Raw genomic sequence first — 15968 nt, forward strand, 5'->3', positions numbered from 1 at the left:
GAGTCAACAGCTCAGCAGGGGATTAGAGCCCACAATCCTGCTGGCATCACTGCCTTGGCTCGAACCACTGGACCATGCAGCCTCATTTTGTTCCTGGTACTCTCTGCTGGTATGTGGTTTGTCAGGGAAAAAGCCTCAGTGTGGCTAATAAAGGAGGCACTTTCCAAAGCATTAAAACAAAGCCCGCCTCATTCCAGCGCTCCAGCCCAGCCGTGGTGCTGAGTGGTCAGGCTCCCTGTGGGACTGGGAGCCGCAGGTTTCTCTGGGGCTGCTGGGCAGGAAGCTGAGGAGCAGCGCCCAGAGGCAGCTGGTGCAGAGCCCTGGCACCACTGCTGCCAGGCAGGTGAGCATGTGCTGACACACTGTCACTGCCTGGCTGCAGGGGACCAGCAGAGACAGCCAGGTTGGAGCTTCCCTGCTGGGAAGGGTCCCCCGGCCTTCCTCACACCACTGGAGGCCTTTTCTGTCCCTCACACCAGGAGGGTCACCGAGGGCAGCCGTGCCACCAGGTAAGGGAGCAAAGCCAGTCCTGCAGGGCAGTCACGGCATGAGGTGCACATGAGCAGAAGGCACTGGGTACTGAGCTGGGAGCCACCACAGGCTCTGGGAATGGGAAAACCAGACCCGTGCTGGGCTGGCACCTCCCTCCAGCCTTCACTGCTCAGAGGCTGCCAGACAGGGGGGCAGAGAGAGCTGAGTGTGCAGCCTCCCTGCTGCTGTCTGTGAGAGCCAACCCCATACCCAGGGGTTACACTGACAGCAGAGTGGCCCCTGCATCCCTGCTGTGCATCCAGCGAATCCCTCTGCAGCCAGTGCATCCCTGTGCCTCCCATTGCACCCCTGCTGTCCGTGCTGTGGGTGCATGCATATTAAGAAGAGCAATAGTCTCCCCTTTCCCTCTGCATCTCCTGTGGGGGCTGCTTGCCCTGTCACCCCCAAAATACACGAGTCTGGTCAGCTGCTGATGTGGAGATCTCCCGGGCCCGGCTCACGGGTGTGTCCCCCAAACGCCGCGGGTGGACAGCCCGGGAGGCTCCACGAAGGGCCGGCACCCTGCAGGACCCGCCGCACGTCGCGCAAGGGGTGACAGAGGGGGCTTCCCAGGGATGGGGCCCTGGGGGAGGACGCTGACAGGACCGGATGCCTCCGCGGGACCCCGCCCGTGGCCGGGGGGCGCCGCGCGGGACGGGGGCCCTCAGTGCCCCGGGGACGGAGGGAGCCCCGGCGCGGCCCCGCGATCCCCGCAGCCCCCGCAGCCCCGTGGCCCGGGGGCGGCTCCGGCGGCGGGGGCGGCGCGGGCAGGGCGGGCCCGCCCCTCCGCAGCGCCGCACCGCGCCCGGCCCGCCCCGCGCTGCGCCGCGCCCGCCGCACGGCGGGGCAGGAGCGGGCACGGGCGGGCGGCACGGCCAGGGCGGGCGGCGGCGGCGGCCGCGCCCGGCACACGGGGCGGAACGGAGCCGAGCCGGGCCGAGCCGAGCGGGCAGAGCCGAGGTGAGCGGCCGGGGCGGTGCGGGGCCGGGCAGCCCCAGGTGCTGCGCGGCGCCTGCGAGGGAGAGGCGGGCAGGGCTGCAGCCCCGCCGCCGGGAAGGCTGCCCCGAGCCGGGCCTTCCCGAGCCGGCGGCGGCGCATCCCGCTCCGCGTCCTGCCGGGATGCTGCGGGCGGGGCGCGGGCCGGTCCCCGCGGGCTCAGGAGCGCAGCGGAGCGCGGGGAGGCGGCAGCGCCAGCCGCGTCCTGCGGGCGGGATGAGGCGACCGCCGGCATCTGCAACCCCGGGGATCCGTAGCCCCGAGCTGCGGCACACATTGAACTGCCGGGCTGGGGTTTGAGGGAGACGATTTACATTAGAGGGAAAATGTGGAGAGAGCCAGGAACAACTTGGAATGGGTCCTCGCATATTTCTGTGGTTATTTTTGGAGTACCGTCATATGGCAGGAGGTGGGCTCTGGAGGTATCCTTGAGCTCAGCATTTTCTCCATAGGCCGGTTACCCGGGAGATTGTACTAGAGGACCTGCGTGGCCCTTTCCCCATCAGTGCTTTCTGTATCCCCCATCACCGTTTCTCTGGCTGTTTCCCGGGGTATTGTTCCCTCCGGCGTGCCCAGCCCTCAGCCTGTCTCGGCGAGGACCCTCCTGTGGGCAAACAATGCTCTGGGTGTGCTGGCTGGGCAGTCTCGGTGTGCTGCAGGCGATGGCAAAGCTGTGCCTCATTCAGCTGTGGATGGTGTGAGGTGACTCCTGATCAGCCCCTTCTCCATTGCTGTGGATGAGGTGTGGCTTCTCCAGCATCCCCAGAGAGACCAGCCCATGCATCCGTCTCCTTCCTGCACTTAGCTGCCGCTTTCCCTCCAGCTTTCTCATGCTACACTTGGCCAAAGGGATTTTTGCTCCAGCAGAACTGGGGGTGTGGGAAGCACAGTGTTTCTGTGGTCTGTTCCTCGTGGGTCTCCACATCCACAGGAGGGCTCTGGCTGTGTCAGGCCCTTGGACCAGGGCTGGAGAGGGGCTCTGGTGGCCTTCAGCTATGTGTCCTTGTTGCCACCGGGCAAGTTTGCCACTGAGGAAAGGCTGCCTGGCTTTGGGTGATGGTCCTTGCAGGAAGGGAATTCAGTACTCTTTAATGATGTTGGTTTAGAGTCTGGCTTGGCAGGCACAGAGCCCGTCCGTGGGGCTCCCTGGGGTGCTCGGAGCTGTGCTCTCCACGAGGACCTGTCCCTGCGCCGTGCAGGGATGCAGGGCATGTTCTGGAAGCTGTGGCAGGTCCAGAGCTCCCCTCCTTACCCAGGGATGGCCTCTGTGTTTGGAGTCAAGGACCAGGGTGCAGCTGCCTCCTATGGGCTGAGCCCCTCTGGGAGGGGGAGGATTCCCATCTTCTCTTCCCACCATCCCTGTGCCATGGGGATTGTTTTCCTCACTGCAGCCGCTCCCAGCAGAGCCCTGGCCAGGGCTGTGAGGTGCAGAGCCTGTGTTTGGCAGGGGATGAGTTCTTCCCCTGCTGCTTTGGCTGCTTGTGGATGTTGTGCCTAGAATTTTAGATTTTTATCAATTTTTGAGATGTGAGCATTCTCCAGAACTCTTGAGGGAGATGTTTTGGTCAGGAGGAAGCATCTAGACAGGGTTTTTGAAGTCCAGTATGGGATTTCTGAGCTAAAGGTATGAGTGTTCCTGGTGTGCAGAAGGGGAAGGGGAAGGTTTTGGTGCCTTTCCTTGTGCCATGGAGACACAGAGTGTGCTGGGCCTCCTTCCCTGGGCTGCTGCCATGGTTGCCATCCTCACCCCAACCTTCCAGAGTAAGTGTCTCCTGGTGTGTGATGTCTTTGTGGCCAGGAGAGGTGGCTAGCTCGGCTGAAGAAGTCACTGCAGCATAGAATGTGGGGGGAAAGTCTTAAAAATTATTTTTGTTCCCCCAGGCAGCTGACCTCCCTTTTAAGCTCTGGGTGATGACCTTGGTCCTGGTGAGGAGCTGGATCCCTCACTGATTTACAGAATTACATTGAGGCTTTCTGCTGGCAGCACTGAGCCCTCGTCCCACGGGGGATTCCGGCATCACTCCGGGCGTCCTGCCTGCCTTCCTCGCACTCCAGCACTGCTGGGGACTTCTGCTTTCCTACATGAGGCTTCCAGACACACACAGACCAGTCAGGTGCCTGACTAATTCTGTCCCTAACAGAAAAAATCTTTCCCATAACTAATTAGGGTTTCTAAATTAGGAAGCTGCTGAGAATGACCTGTCGGTTAAAGGGCAGGGGGTGGGCTTGGCTCTTCCCAGCCTTGCTCCAAGCTTCCTGCTTGGGCTCACAGACATCACTGGAGTGTCCTTTGCCTTAGTTCTCTTTGGCTGTGCCCTTGGGCTGTTTCCCTGCTGCCTTGGGCTCGGTGCTGCGGCGCCGAGGGACAGCTGGGCCGGCGGTGGGGAGCGCGTGTGCCGAGGGAACAGGCCCGGGCCAGGCTGGGCTCCGCACGCCGTGGGCGGCTGCAGGCTGGCAGTAGTAGACTTCCATGTGGTGCCTGTCACTTGGAGGTCTGAGCTGAGCCTGAAGCTCCCTCTGCCAAAGGACAAACACGAAACAGTGGCAGACCCTGAGTGCTGGGACCTCCTGCACAGGGATTCCTGTGCAGCCACAAATACCTGACTCTCACACGGCACCTAAAAATGTGCTGGCACTGGGGCTGTGACAGCGATGGCTGCGTGGCTCATTGTTCTCATTAGAGTGGCTCTGAGTCAGCAGGTTTGGGGTTGCCACAGCCTGTGCAGGTCTGTGGTGCTCAGCAGTGGGGCTGGCCCTGACCCTGCTGCAGGGAGAAGTAGGGTTTGAGCCTGAAATCAAAGGCACAGTGAGCTTGTGCTGTCCCTTGAGCCTGGAAGTTGTGTCTGTGTGAGCTGGAGGACAGCCTCCCTCAGGAACCCCTTCCAGCCCCTACCCCGTGCCATTCAGAGCTATAAAGCTGAGCACCACTGCTGCTAGCCAGGCTTCATGGTTCAGTCCTTCATCATCCTCTTGTGTGGATTACAGGAGGTGGGAAGCGTGGTGAGAGGAGACTGCCTTTGATGGGGACATGTTGCAAGGCTTCCCCGTGGCTGCAGATCCAGCCTTCCTCTCCTTCCAGCCCTTGAGTGGAAGCTTGTGGGAAGCTTGTGCAGGACCTAAGTGTGTCTTCAAAAGAAGAGGAGGAAATCTGGGCGGCCACATTTTCCAATGTGGAAGCAGTGGCTGCTTCCTGCAGCAGCTCTGCTGTCCACACAGCGTGGCCTGGTGCAAAGCAGGGTGCCAGGCCCAGGGCCCGTGGATGTCCCTTGTCTTGGTGGCAGCTGCTCCCTCTGCCCTGCCTTGCTCCAAGGGGATGAACTGTTTGAGGATGTGTGGAGCCATAGAATCATGGGTTTGGGTTGGCAAGGACCTTAAAGTTCATCGCATTCCAACCCTCCTGCCATGGGCAGGGACACCTTCCACTATCCTGGGTTCCTTCAAGCCCTGTCCAGCCTTGTCTTAGACACTTCCAGCCACAGCTTCTCTGGGCAGCCTGTGCCAGGGCCTCCCTTCTGTCACAGGGAAGGATTTCTCCCTAATACCCAGTCCTGAAAAGAGCTGTTGGGCTGGGCAGAGAGTGGTGGAACTGTGTGGAATGGGACAGACATCCCAGAGCCCTGGATGGGTGATTTGGTACAAATTCTTGTGTCTGCTTGTCCCAGTACACAGCGGAGGGGGCTCTGGATGCAGCTCAGAGTTGTCAGTGTCCTGAGTGGGGTGTGCACACCCCTGAGCCCATTCATGCACCCTCAGGTGCAGGAGGAATGGGAGCAGCAGACAGCCTTAAAATCTGGATGATAAATCTCTAGAAGAGGATTTTCTTTCCCTCTGCTGCAGATGGTCCGTGTCTTGCCCTCTGCAGGGCACTCCTGGCTCCCTGGGGGCTCAGCAGTGCCCCGGGCTGGGTCTGCCTCACGCAGGAGCTGCTCAGCCCCCCGGGGCTGGTGGGATCACAGCACCAGGGGATGCTGGACTGACCCCATTGTGCTCTGAACACGAGACAAATGAGGCTGAAGCTGCAGATCTGTGGCTGCCAGCGGGTCAGCAGTTTCACTTGGACACTTGGCCTCTTTGTGGCAGCGAAATGTGGCCGCAGGTTTGGATCTGCTCCATCCCCCTTCCAGTGCCCAGCCCGCTCCCCACTGGCTGTAAGTGGACCCTGGGACCACCTGGCTGGGTCTTGCTGTCCCCGAGCCCCCCTGGGATCCTCGGTGAGGAGCTGGTGCTGGGGTGGGGAGCAGGAGCAGGTGCTGCGCCAGTGTAAAGCGCATCCTGCGTCTGAGGAGATGCTGAATGGGGATTTACAGCCCAGCCCTGCTGCCAGGTTCCTCCCACCGGCTCCTTCCTCCCTCTGCTCCTACTAACCCACTGCCGGGGCCCCTTGCTGCCTGGCAGCAGCGGAGATGTCTGCTGGTATCCTTCCCCGAGCATCAGATGGAGAGGAAAACACAGGGTGGAGTCAGCTCTCGCACAAAGGAAATGTTGAGGTATCGTTTCTGCCTTCGGTGCGTTTTTTAGGTGGCTGGGGAGAGATTAAACAGGATCTTAACACATTCACAGCCCCCTTCCCACCTCATTTTCCTGTGAATCTGTTGCTGTCATGGTATCTTTCGGATGATATTTTTAGCTTTGCCTTTTCCTTTTTTTTTTCCCCTCCACTCCTCGTATCAGGCTTTTGAAGGGAAACACGTTTCTATGGGAGAACAGAATGAGCCATTTCACGAGACATTTTGTTATGGGCAGAAGGGCCGGGAAATCTGATTGTGTGTTTGAAATGACACATTCCCCTTTGTAACCAGCTAATCAGCCTGGCTGGGGCGGGTGCCAGCAGCGAGGCGCCCTGGCCCGGCCGGCGGGGATGGACCAGCCCCAGATGGGCATGCATGGAGGGCCGGGGGTCCTGCAGGTTTTTCTCTCAGTGATCCCATGGGAAGCAGCGCTCTGTGCATGGGGGAAGCAGCTGGGTGCTGTGAGGAGGTGCACCCTGCATCTGGCAATGTCAGTGCAGGCAGGAGCCCTGCGGAGCGCATGGGGGTCGTGGCACCTGACAAAGCTTCAGGGCTCTGGGGGTGCTGAGAGGGAAGTGGCAAAGGGCTGGAGGTGGGAGAGGGGTGGCAGGACAGCTGGGGCTGTTGCTCGCTGAGGGAAGGAGCCATTTTTGACCAGGATACAGACTGATGTTACATGGTGATGGTGAGCTCTGGCAGGGGAAAATTCCAGCCTGAATTCTCAGCAGTATTTCCCTTCAGGAGATTTACTCAAGTCCTGATAGATGAAGGTCCTGTGGAGTGAACTGGCCAGAATAAGAGAAGCCTCCTGTGAGGGCTGATCTGGCCTGGGTCTGCACATCCCTACATGGGGCAGGAGCTGTTATCTCCGCAAATTCCCTGGGGTTGTTCTTCAGGGAACCAAGGAATTCTTCCTGCTGGTAGGACATGGTGACCACAGTATCATAACATCTCTGGCAGTGTCCAAGGCCAGCTTAGATGGAACTTGGAGCATCCTGGTCTAGTGCAAGGTGTCCCTGCCCATGGCAGGCAGTAGAATGAGATGGGCTTTGAGGTCCCTTCCAATCCAAACCATTCTGGGATTCTGTGGAGTGAGTAAATTCCTGCTCGTTGCCTTGGTCTGGTGTAAGACATGTCCATAAGAAATGGTCACTTTGGTCACTCCAAGTCAGTCTGCAGCTGACTTGGGCTCACCAAGGGATGGCCGCAGGATGTAGAGCAGATGCCCATGCTGTGTGGGGACAGGGTCCCTCTCAGCCCTCCTGGCCACCTCCATGCTGCTGACGGAGCTTTGGAGCTCAGTCCCACCCCGGGCAGGCCTGGGAAGGCCATGGTGGTGTGGTCCATGGACTCCTCTGGGTCTCCTGGGCTCCTCTCCAGGTGCACCCCCTGCCCTGTGTGTGCTCCTGCTCTGCTGGAGGGGGCACTACGAGTCCTTGTCCCCTGGCTGGACTCATCAGGAGGTTTGCAAGGTGCTGGGTTAAGTCTGAGTGAGCTGGAGCAGTGCAGGGCTCCTTCCTAAGCCCGGTGGCTGCCTTCATCCGTGTGCCACCGTGTCCCAGCGCCTGTCCCCCGGCAGCGCCACGCTGACCTGTCAGGGCCGGGCTGGCTGCGTGTGGTGACGAGCTGGTGACAATGTGGGTCACTGTGGGATGTTTGTGAGCCCGGGGCAGTGTCTGTGCTGGAGATGCTGTCCACAGCAGCCTGGCGCCAGCAGAGCTGCGTGCCAGGGAGTCACGGCACAGTCTGGTGAGGATTTCTGCTCTGGGGAGCTGCTATTCGTGGGCAGGAGTGAGCAGGGTTGGGGGAGGCCTCGCTGCCGCTGCCACTTCATTAATGTGATCCTAATTGTGCAGTGTCTGACATCCCAAAATGGCCATGGCTCGGAGCCTGCACAGCAGCCCCGTGGCCGCTCGCAGGGCAGGAGGGGTGGTCTGAGGCTCACGGGGAGTGCAGGGGCTCTGTTTGGCAGTGCCAGCACAGGCAGGCTGGGCAGTGCCGGGTGCCACTGCCCTGCCTGTGGTGGCTGCACCCTCCATCCTCCCTCACAGCAGGAACAGGGTGCAGCCCTGGGAGCCTGGGCTGCTGGTGCCATACTCCTCCTTTGGGGTCTGTGGAAAGCTGGCTGCTCTTGCACCTGCCTGCCCATCTCTGCTGGGCACCTGTCGACCCCACCTGAGCTGGGATGAGGGAAATCCGAGCACACAAACATGGAAGCAGCACGGGGTACTCACAGAAATCATTTGGCTCAGCAGAGAATGAGCGGGGCCATGGAAGCTGTGCTGAAGCAGGGGCAGAATGCCCACAGACCCCCTGTGTGCCCTGTGTCTGCCACTGGAGTCCAGTCCATGGATCAGCTCAGCCTGTGGATCCCCATGGATCAGGGGCACCCCTGTGTCCTGCTGGAGAGACAGAGCCCTTCTCACAGGTCTCTTGGTCTGCTCTGGCTCCTGAGCCTCTCAGCAGGGGCATCTCCGTGAGCAGAGGAGGTGAAGGAGAGGGAGGTTTGTCTGGACTCTGGGATGGAGGGGTGTGGGCACATAGGTGCTGGCATGGGGACACCGGTGGCATCCCTGAGTCTGTGGACAGACTGTCACACTGTCACATGCATCCAGCTCCAGTGCTCAAGCCCCATGACAGTGGCCCTGGGTGCCTGTGGGTGCCACCAGCACTGGAGCTGGGCACAGAGGTGCCCTGTGTGGCCACCCAGCCCTGCTCTCCACACCCAGGACAGCTGAGCCAGTAAAACCACGTCTGGGAAGGAATCTGTGCCTGCTGGGCCGGAGTGTAGGTAGTGCACCCGGAGCCAGCACACGGTGACATCCTACCTGTGCCTCCCCTGGGTGACAGACACTCAAAAGGACCATGCAGGTGGTGGCTGCAACCCCCTCTCCTTTTCACCTTATCTCTCATGCAGATCACCTGCTCAGAGGTGGAGTTCTTTCCTTGGAGGTGCTGAAGCTCACAGCCTTGTTGCATTAGGTTTTCCGGCTCGGTCCAGAAGACAAGCAGGAGCAGCTTTTGTGCCTCCTGGGAAAGCTGCTGGGGGTTGGTGCTGCTCAGGGCGGGCCGTCGGCTGCACACAGCTGATGTTTGCTTGTGGAGAGTGAAAGGATTTTGCTGAATCCATGAGAGAGATGAAGCTTTGCATAGGCCTGCTTTGCTCCTGCCTGGGGGGAGGCTGAGCCTTGCCTGTCCAAGGATGTTTGAAAATTAACCCTTGGAGAAGTGGGAGCTATCCCTGCTGTGCCACACTGTGCTTCCTCCTCCGTGACACTGTAGTGCCACTGGGCAGATTCTTCTTCCTCTTTAGGTGCAGCTGTCATGTAAAAAGAGGCTCTGAAAATGCTGTTGCAGGCTGGGGCTGTCCCTGGTTTTCCTCCTGCCGTGCTGGAGCAGCGGGGCTGCTCTGGGGGTCCCGCACCCCTGCCTGTCCTGGGCCTGCAGCCAGAGCCCTGCCCACCAGATGCTGCCCTCCAGCCATGGGCATGGGTGACAAAGGGGTGGCACAGATGGCCTGAAAGGAGACCTGGGGCCGTGCCCAGGGGATCCGGTGGCACTCGGAGGTGCGTGGGCTCTGCGGCGCTGCTGTAGTAAATATTTGCTGTTCTCCAGGAAGGAGCGGGGCTGGCTGCACATCAGGAGAGCAAAACGACGTTGAAAGCAATCCACAGCTCCCATTTCCAGCAGGGAGATTTGTGTGGAATCCAAACACAGCACTGGAGCTGGGCAGGCACCCTCTGGTGACAGCTGTAGCTGTCCTTCCAAGCACTTGCCATCATCTCTGGGAAGGACTTTTCCCTTCTTTTTAACCAAATCTGATTTCTTCTTTGCAGGTTGTAAATCGTGCCCAAGCTGAGCGCTGAGAGCAGCCCCTGGAAGCAGCGTGAGTTTATCCTGAAAGCTTTTGTTCTCCTTTCCACATCCCACATGAGGCTGAGTGGGTTTTGCAGCACAGAAAAGGTTGCTCAGCACGGAGAGGTGCTGCAGGGAGAGCCTTGTCTGCCAGGAACCCCTGGGAATCTGGCCTGCTCCCACCAAAACACTCAACTGCTGGGCTTGGGCTTGTTGTGGCTTTCTTTGTCTTGGGCTTGCTCCCTGGTTTAGCTGGGACTGGGGCAGCAGCCCCTTTGCCAACAGCAAGGCTCCCCCAGGCTGCCCCAATCCCTGTCCCCTGTCGGAGCGGGTTTAGGGTGTCACGCTGAGCGCGGTGTTTCCCCACTCTGGGGTTCTGTGCCCTCTTTTGTGTGCAGGATCTGAGGAAGGCAGCGTGTTTGCAAACCAGCTGTTGTGTTTGGCTGGCTGTGGATCCCTGCCCAGGGCTCAGGTCTGGGCTGGGCACAGCTGGCCTGAGGTGCATCCCGGGAAGGCTGGCACGGCCGGGCAGCTGGGAGCAAAGCATGGGAGAGGTCTGAGCTGCAGAATGCAATTGCTGTGATACCTGAAAGAGTCAAGGGCTTGTGGTCCAGGCCTTTTCAGGGACCCCAGGGTCCCTCCAGCTGGTTGTGTTGCTCCATTCCAGAGTCACGCTGCACAGCACAGTGACATCCATGTGAAACCAGATGTGAGCTGCTTCCAGCAGCTGGTGAGGGCTGGGGATGGCTGGGGGGACAAGGTCCTGCTTCTGCTTTGACTCTCTGACCTGAGGTGAGCCTGGGCAGAGCTGCAACATGACCTCACTCTGGGCTGAGGTGGGAGGATGGTGTCCTTATCTGAAAATTGGGATGAGGAGCTCTGTAGCTGCACTGTGCTGTCCTGGCTCTTTCCCAGGTGACAGAAGTATGTGGCAGTGTGCACCACAGGGCTCAGACCCCGCTGTCCACGGGGTTTGGCTCCTGCCCAAGGCAATGGGTGCAGGTTCTTCATCCAGAGGTTCCGCACCCAGAGGGTACTGGGCACTGCCCAGGCCCCCCAGAGTCCCAAGGCTGCCAGAGCTCCAGGAATGTTTGGAAAACACTCCCAGGAATGGGATGGGATTATTGGGGTGCCTTTTGCAGGGCCAAGGGTTGGATTGGATGATCCTTGTGGGTTCCTTCCTGCCCAGGATATTTCTTGACTCTGTGGGTGTGGATGTGGGCAGGGATCTGAGTCCCTGCCGAGGGCTCTGATGGGCTCCTCGGGGCTGGAGCTGGTTCTGGCTCGCAGCAGGGTAGGTCTCCATGTTTTATGAGCAGTTTCTCACCAGCTCTGCCCCTCCAGGCACTTTGCAAGATGCCAACTCCACCCATGCCCGGGGGTGCAGGTCTGTAGGGAGAGCCAGGAGAATGGCAGGGATTCTTGTCCTGCCTTCGTGTGCTCAGGAGTTTGGGAGTCACCAGGCTGGATTTGGTCGAGGCAGAGCTGCAGGCCCAACGTTAGTGGTGGATTTCTTGTGGGTTTCATGTGCTCCTGCATGGCCTCAGTGTCCCCCGAGAGTGGGGTCAGGGTGCCCTGGGCTCTGCCCCTGGGAGGCTGGGCACCCAATGGGGGTGTTCTGCTCCTGGGCAACGCCACTGGGAGCTCTGCCCTGGATGAGGTGCAAATTCCTGTTGGTGTCCCCCACGCTGGGGTGGCATGAGGAGCAGGAGCACATGTGCCATCCCCATGGTGACCCCTGGTGACCTTGCTGGTGGCTTTGATGGCCCAGGTGCAGCTGGGGGCCCTGGCCAAGGTCTGGGTGTCTTTGGTTCCACAATTCCCCCTTGTATCTGCTGGGTGCTGGGACTCGGGGCAGCTGCAGCAGAGCTGCTTTGTGTCCCTGCACTCCAGGCAGGCTCTCCCAGCCTGTGCCCGTCCCCTGCAGGTCCCAGCTCCCCCACAGGTCTGGGCAAGCAGGTCCTTGCCAGCACAGCCTGGGCCAGCTGCTGCTGTGTGCCCAGGGAGGTGTCCCCTGCTTCAGGAAGGGTCGGTGACACTTGGGTTGTGGCACAGGGACTGTGCTGGCAATGAGCTTCTCCTGTCTCTGGATTCCAGCAGCTCCCTCACAGCTGGTGCTGGATCCCACCTCCTGGGCAGGGCTCCTGGCTGCTGGGGTTGGGTGGGGGCTGATTCCATGGGAGCTTGCTCAAAGGACATGGTCATCCATCAGTTGGCCTGATGGCCACTGTAGGTCCCTTCCAACTGAGCTACCCCATCCTCCTCAAAGTGGTGCACAAGGTGTCACCATTACCTTGGGGAAAATGACACTTTGTCACCACTGTAGACCCTGAGAGGGCCCTGGTGGGGCTGCAGAGCAGAGGGTGATGATGGTGGGGAGAGTGCTTGGCCCTTCCTTTGGATGGGAGAAGGCAGGCCTGAGCCTCTGTCAGGACTTTTGGGCTCCTTTTGGTGGCTTCCCTTGCTCTGGGTATGGTTCCCCTACTCGAGCTCCTCTCCTCTTCCAGCCCACTGCTTCCCAGGGTGCCTGGCCCTGTGTTCTTGCCCAGGGAGCAGCTGATGTCCCCTGGCTGCCACATCCCAGCACAAGGCAGCTGAACCCGTGGTCTCTGCCTTCCTCTGCAGGCAGAAAGGATGGGAGCAGCTCTCTGCCAGTCCCTGGCAGGGGCAGAGCGTTCCCTGCTGAGGGGTGTTGCACAGGGGATGCAGCCCCCTGCCTGCTCCTGGAGTGCAGCCCAGGTGCCTTGCTGGTGCTCCACAGTGGGCACTGGCATCTCAACTGGGTTCTCAGGGTGCTGGCTGCTACCATCACAGCCTTTGCTTCAGCCTCCCTCCCCTGCTGCACCAGAACATTCCAGGGCTCTGGTGCCGTCCCTGAGTGAGGGTTGGAGTGGGAGGGGAGGGATGGCTGCAGTGCTCATGCTCCTGGTCCCTGCCCGGGCTGACTTGGCTGTGGCACCTTTTGGACAGTCACTCCCTATCCCAAAAAGCATGGGGTGGGCAGCAGGGCAGGGCCAGCTCCCAGCCCCAGGCAGAGCCCCGGGGCTGTCAGGGTGTGTCACTGGTGGGTTCAGTCCCACAGCTCTGCTCACTGGCAGTTTTTAATGCCTGCAAAGCTCAGGTGGGCAAGGAGCACCTGCTGAGGTGCCCCCTCAACTCCCTGGGCAGGATTAGGTCCCTGTAAGAGGAATTGGCCCAGGGCACTGCACAGATCCCCTCTGGCCTGGCAAAAGGTGTCGGGCTGTTTTATGGAGTACCTGGGGGCATGAGGCTGTTCTGTGCTCCCTGCCCTCCACCCCTCTCTGCAGCAGGACCCTGGCACAGCCCTGGCACAGCCAGTGGGAGCTGGCAGTGCTGCCTGCGGGTACCAGGGCAGTGCCCTGCCTGGCCCTGCCCTGCCCTGGGGCTGCTGCTGCACTTTTCTCTTGATTTCGGGCCCATCCTGGCTGCAAGACATGCCTTGGTCAACGAGCCTTGCTCTGTGCCATCCCAGCTGCTTGGGCTGAGCAAACAGGTTTGTGGTATGTGGCAATGTGGGCCCTGAAGGCTGGGGGAGCTGCCAGCTCCCTCAAACTCTTGGGAAAGGCTGGCTGCTGGCCAAACCCCTGCTTGCCTTGGCTGAGCCTGTAACCTCCTGTGCAGCACAGCGCTCAGGGGCTGGGCTTCCCCCGTGCTGGGTCACGGCGGGGCAGGCTGGGGTGTCCACCCGTGTCGGATCCCTGTGCCCTGTGCTGTTGGAGCCTCCTCTGTCCAGAGCCACGCTGGGATCCTGCCCCTCCTTTGGCATGCAGGGCTGTGTGCTCAGGCAGCAGGAGCTGGGGCTTTCCTGGGAAGATGCAGCTTTGCTGGTCTGATGGCGCAGTGCTCACCCAAGCCCTGGGCAGGTGATAGAGAGCTCTGTTCTGATGTCCCAGCCTGCCCACTCCTCCTGGCCAAAGGTTTGAAGGCTGGGCTGGGCTCCTGCTCTGCTGCACTGGGGATCCCTGTGGGGCTGGGCGGAGAGGAAGAGCTGTCTGCTCTCAGATCCCTGCGGAGGAGGATTTGCCACCCAGGACTGGTGCTTCACCAGCTTTTCTGGCACAGCAGGGCCCAAGGGATGTGGAGCTGTGGGCAGCATCTCAGCAGGCCCAGTGAGGGCTGGGGGTCTGCAGGACTTGTTCCCAGGGGAGCAGCAGAGGCAGGACCGTGTTCAGGAGAGCGCCTGCCCTGGTGCAGGTGTGCTCTGGGGCATCATCTTCCAACAGCACCTCTCTGGCTCCTTCCATCCCATTTCCCACAGCCCTTGTTGTTCTTTCCTTTATGATGGGACCCCCTGTGCAGCAGGCAGGACTCTTGGTGGCATGCTGGACGGTTGGTGGGGGGAGGGAGCTATGCACTGTGGAGAAGCTTTCAGAGCCTCAGGCCGCTGGCCTTGCTGGATGGAGTGGGAGGTTGGGTCTCGTTGCCACTGGTGTCACCTGTCCAGCCCCGTGTGCATGCTATCATTCAAGGCAAGCAGTGCTGTTGTCACTCCACCTGCTCCACAGGTGCCACCTTCCTCCAGCCAAAATCCCAGTGCTGGCCCCAGTGCAGGCACTGGTGTGGGGGCTGGGGGGCCGGGCGGGAGTGCTGCACTTCCCGCCCCTCACTGCGAGGGTGTGCTTCATGATGCATTTTAGGTGGAAAATTGGGCTGGATGAATTCGAGAGGATGAGGGAAGGAGAGGGCTGCCCTAATCCTGCTCTGGATTCAGCTCGGCTTTTGTGAACCAGCCTGCTCAGCTGCAAGTGAGAAGGTACCCGGGTTGCCGGGGAGACAGAGCCGTGGGATGTGGCAGATGCTGCGGCCACAGGGAGGGTTGTGTCACCCTTTTGCTGCCACCGGAGACAGCCCCGGTGACAGCCCCTGACTGAATTGTGTCCCACCCTTTGCTGCCATCAGGGACAGCCTCGGGGACAGTCTCTGAGGATGCTGCAGGGGACACAGTGCTGCGCCATGTGTGTGCCAAGAGTCCTCGGTGCTGTGAACACCCTCCTCAGTGGCTCCTGGGGGCTCTGGTTGCCCTGGATGGTGCCTGGAGGCCAGGGCAGGCTGGGAAGGGTTGGGTGCTTCTGGCATGGAGCAGGGCCCACGCTCCACAGGCATCTCCAGGTGTGTCCCTTGTGCCAGCCCCAGCAGGGTGAGGGGGCAGGTGGCCTTGCCACCACTCAGCTCATTCCCCTGGTGACCAAGATGGGCAGCCCCAGCTCTTGGAAAGTCCAGGCTTCTGTCCTCTCCTCTTCTAGAAGGGTCTGGTCAGAGACCACCTTCAGGTCCTCAAGGGGTGAGCAAGGCACATGGTGCTGTGGCAGCCCAGGCTGACTGGGACTGAGGGCTCAGTCTGGGGTGGACCTGGCTGAGCTGGAGTCACCTCTGGCTTTGTGTTTCTGGTCCTGCCTGAAACTTTCCCAGTTTAGCTGGGAGGGCAGGAGCTGTGCCAGCCTCTGGTGCATGGTCCTGGACACAAATTGCTGTGTTGGGATTTGCTGTGGTGGGGCCAGCCTGGCTGTGGCAGTGGGATCCCTGCTCCCAGCCTGGCTGTGGCAGTGGGATCCCTGCTCCCAGCCTGGCTGTGGCATTGGGATCCCTGCTCCCAGCCTGGCTGTGGCTGTGGGATCCCTGCTCCCAGCCTGGCTGTGGCAGTGGCAGTGGGATCCCTGCTCCCAGCCTGGCTGTGGCAGTGGGATCCCTGCTCCCAGCCTGGCTGTGGCTGTGGCAGTGGGATCCCTGCTCCCAGCCTGGCTGTGGCAGTGGCAGTGGGATCCCTGCTCCCAGCCTGGCTGTGGCAGTGGGATCCCTGCTCCCAGCCTGGCTGTGGCAGTGGGATCCCTGCTCCCAGCCTGGCTGTGGCAGTGGCAGTGGGATCCCTGCTCCCAGCCTGGCTGTGGCAGTGGCAGTGGGGTCCCTGCTCCCAGCCTGGCTGTGGCAGTGGCAGTGGGGTCCCTGCTCCCAGCCTGGCTGTGGCAGTGGCAGTGGGGTCCCTGCTCCCAGCCTGGCTGTGGCAGTGGGATCCCTGCTCCCAGTGTAGGTCTCAGGGTGCCTGGGTTGGAACCTCCTCTC

At 60.8% G+C, this 15968-nt stretch overlaps 1 protein-coding gene across 8 annotated transcripts in view; it reads left to right on the forward strand.

Annotated features, from left to right (window-relative positions):
- The first annotated feature begins 231 nt into the window (after positions 1 to 231).
- Positions 232 to 15968, forward strand: part of EPB41L1 (erythrocyte membrane protein band 4.1 like 1) — a 65299-nt gene continuing 49562 nt past the window's right edge. For 7 of the 8 annotated variants that reach the window (XM_063404726.1, XM_063404730.1, XM_063404731.1 and 4 more), the window contains exons 1-2: positions 1342 to 1491; positions 9872 to 9921. The gene's annotated coding sequence lies outside the window, so the exon portion shown is untranslated. Of the gene's footprint in view, positions 510 to 1341; positions 1492 to 9871; positions 9922 to 15968 lie in introns of those variants that run through there. The other variant, XM_063404727.1, reaches the window with a different exon arrangement.

The sequence above is a fragment of the Prinia subflava genome, chromosome 8, assembly GCF_021018805.1.
Source record: "Prinia subflava isolate CZ2003 ecotype Zambia chromosome 8, Cam_Psub_1.2, whole genome shotgun sequence".
Classification (NCBI taxonomy): Eukaryota; Metazoa; Chordata; class Aves; order Passeriformes; family Cisticolidae; genus Prinia; species Prinia subflava.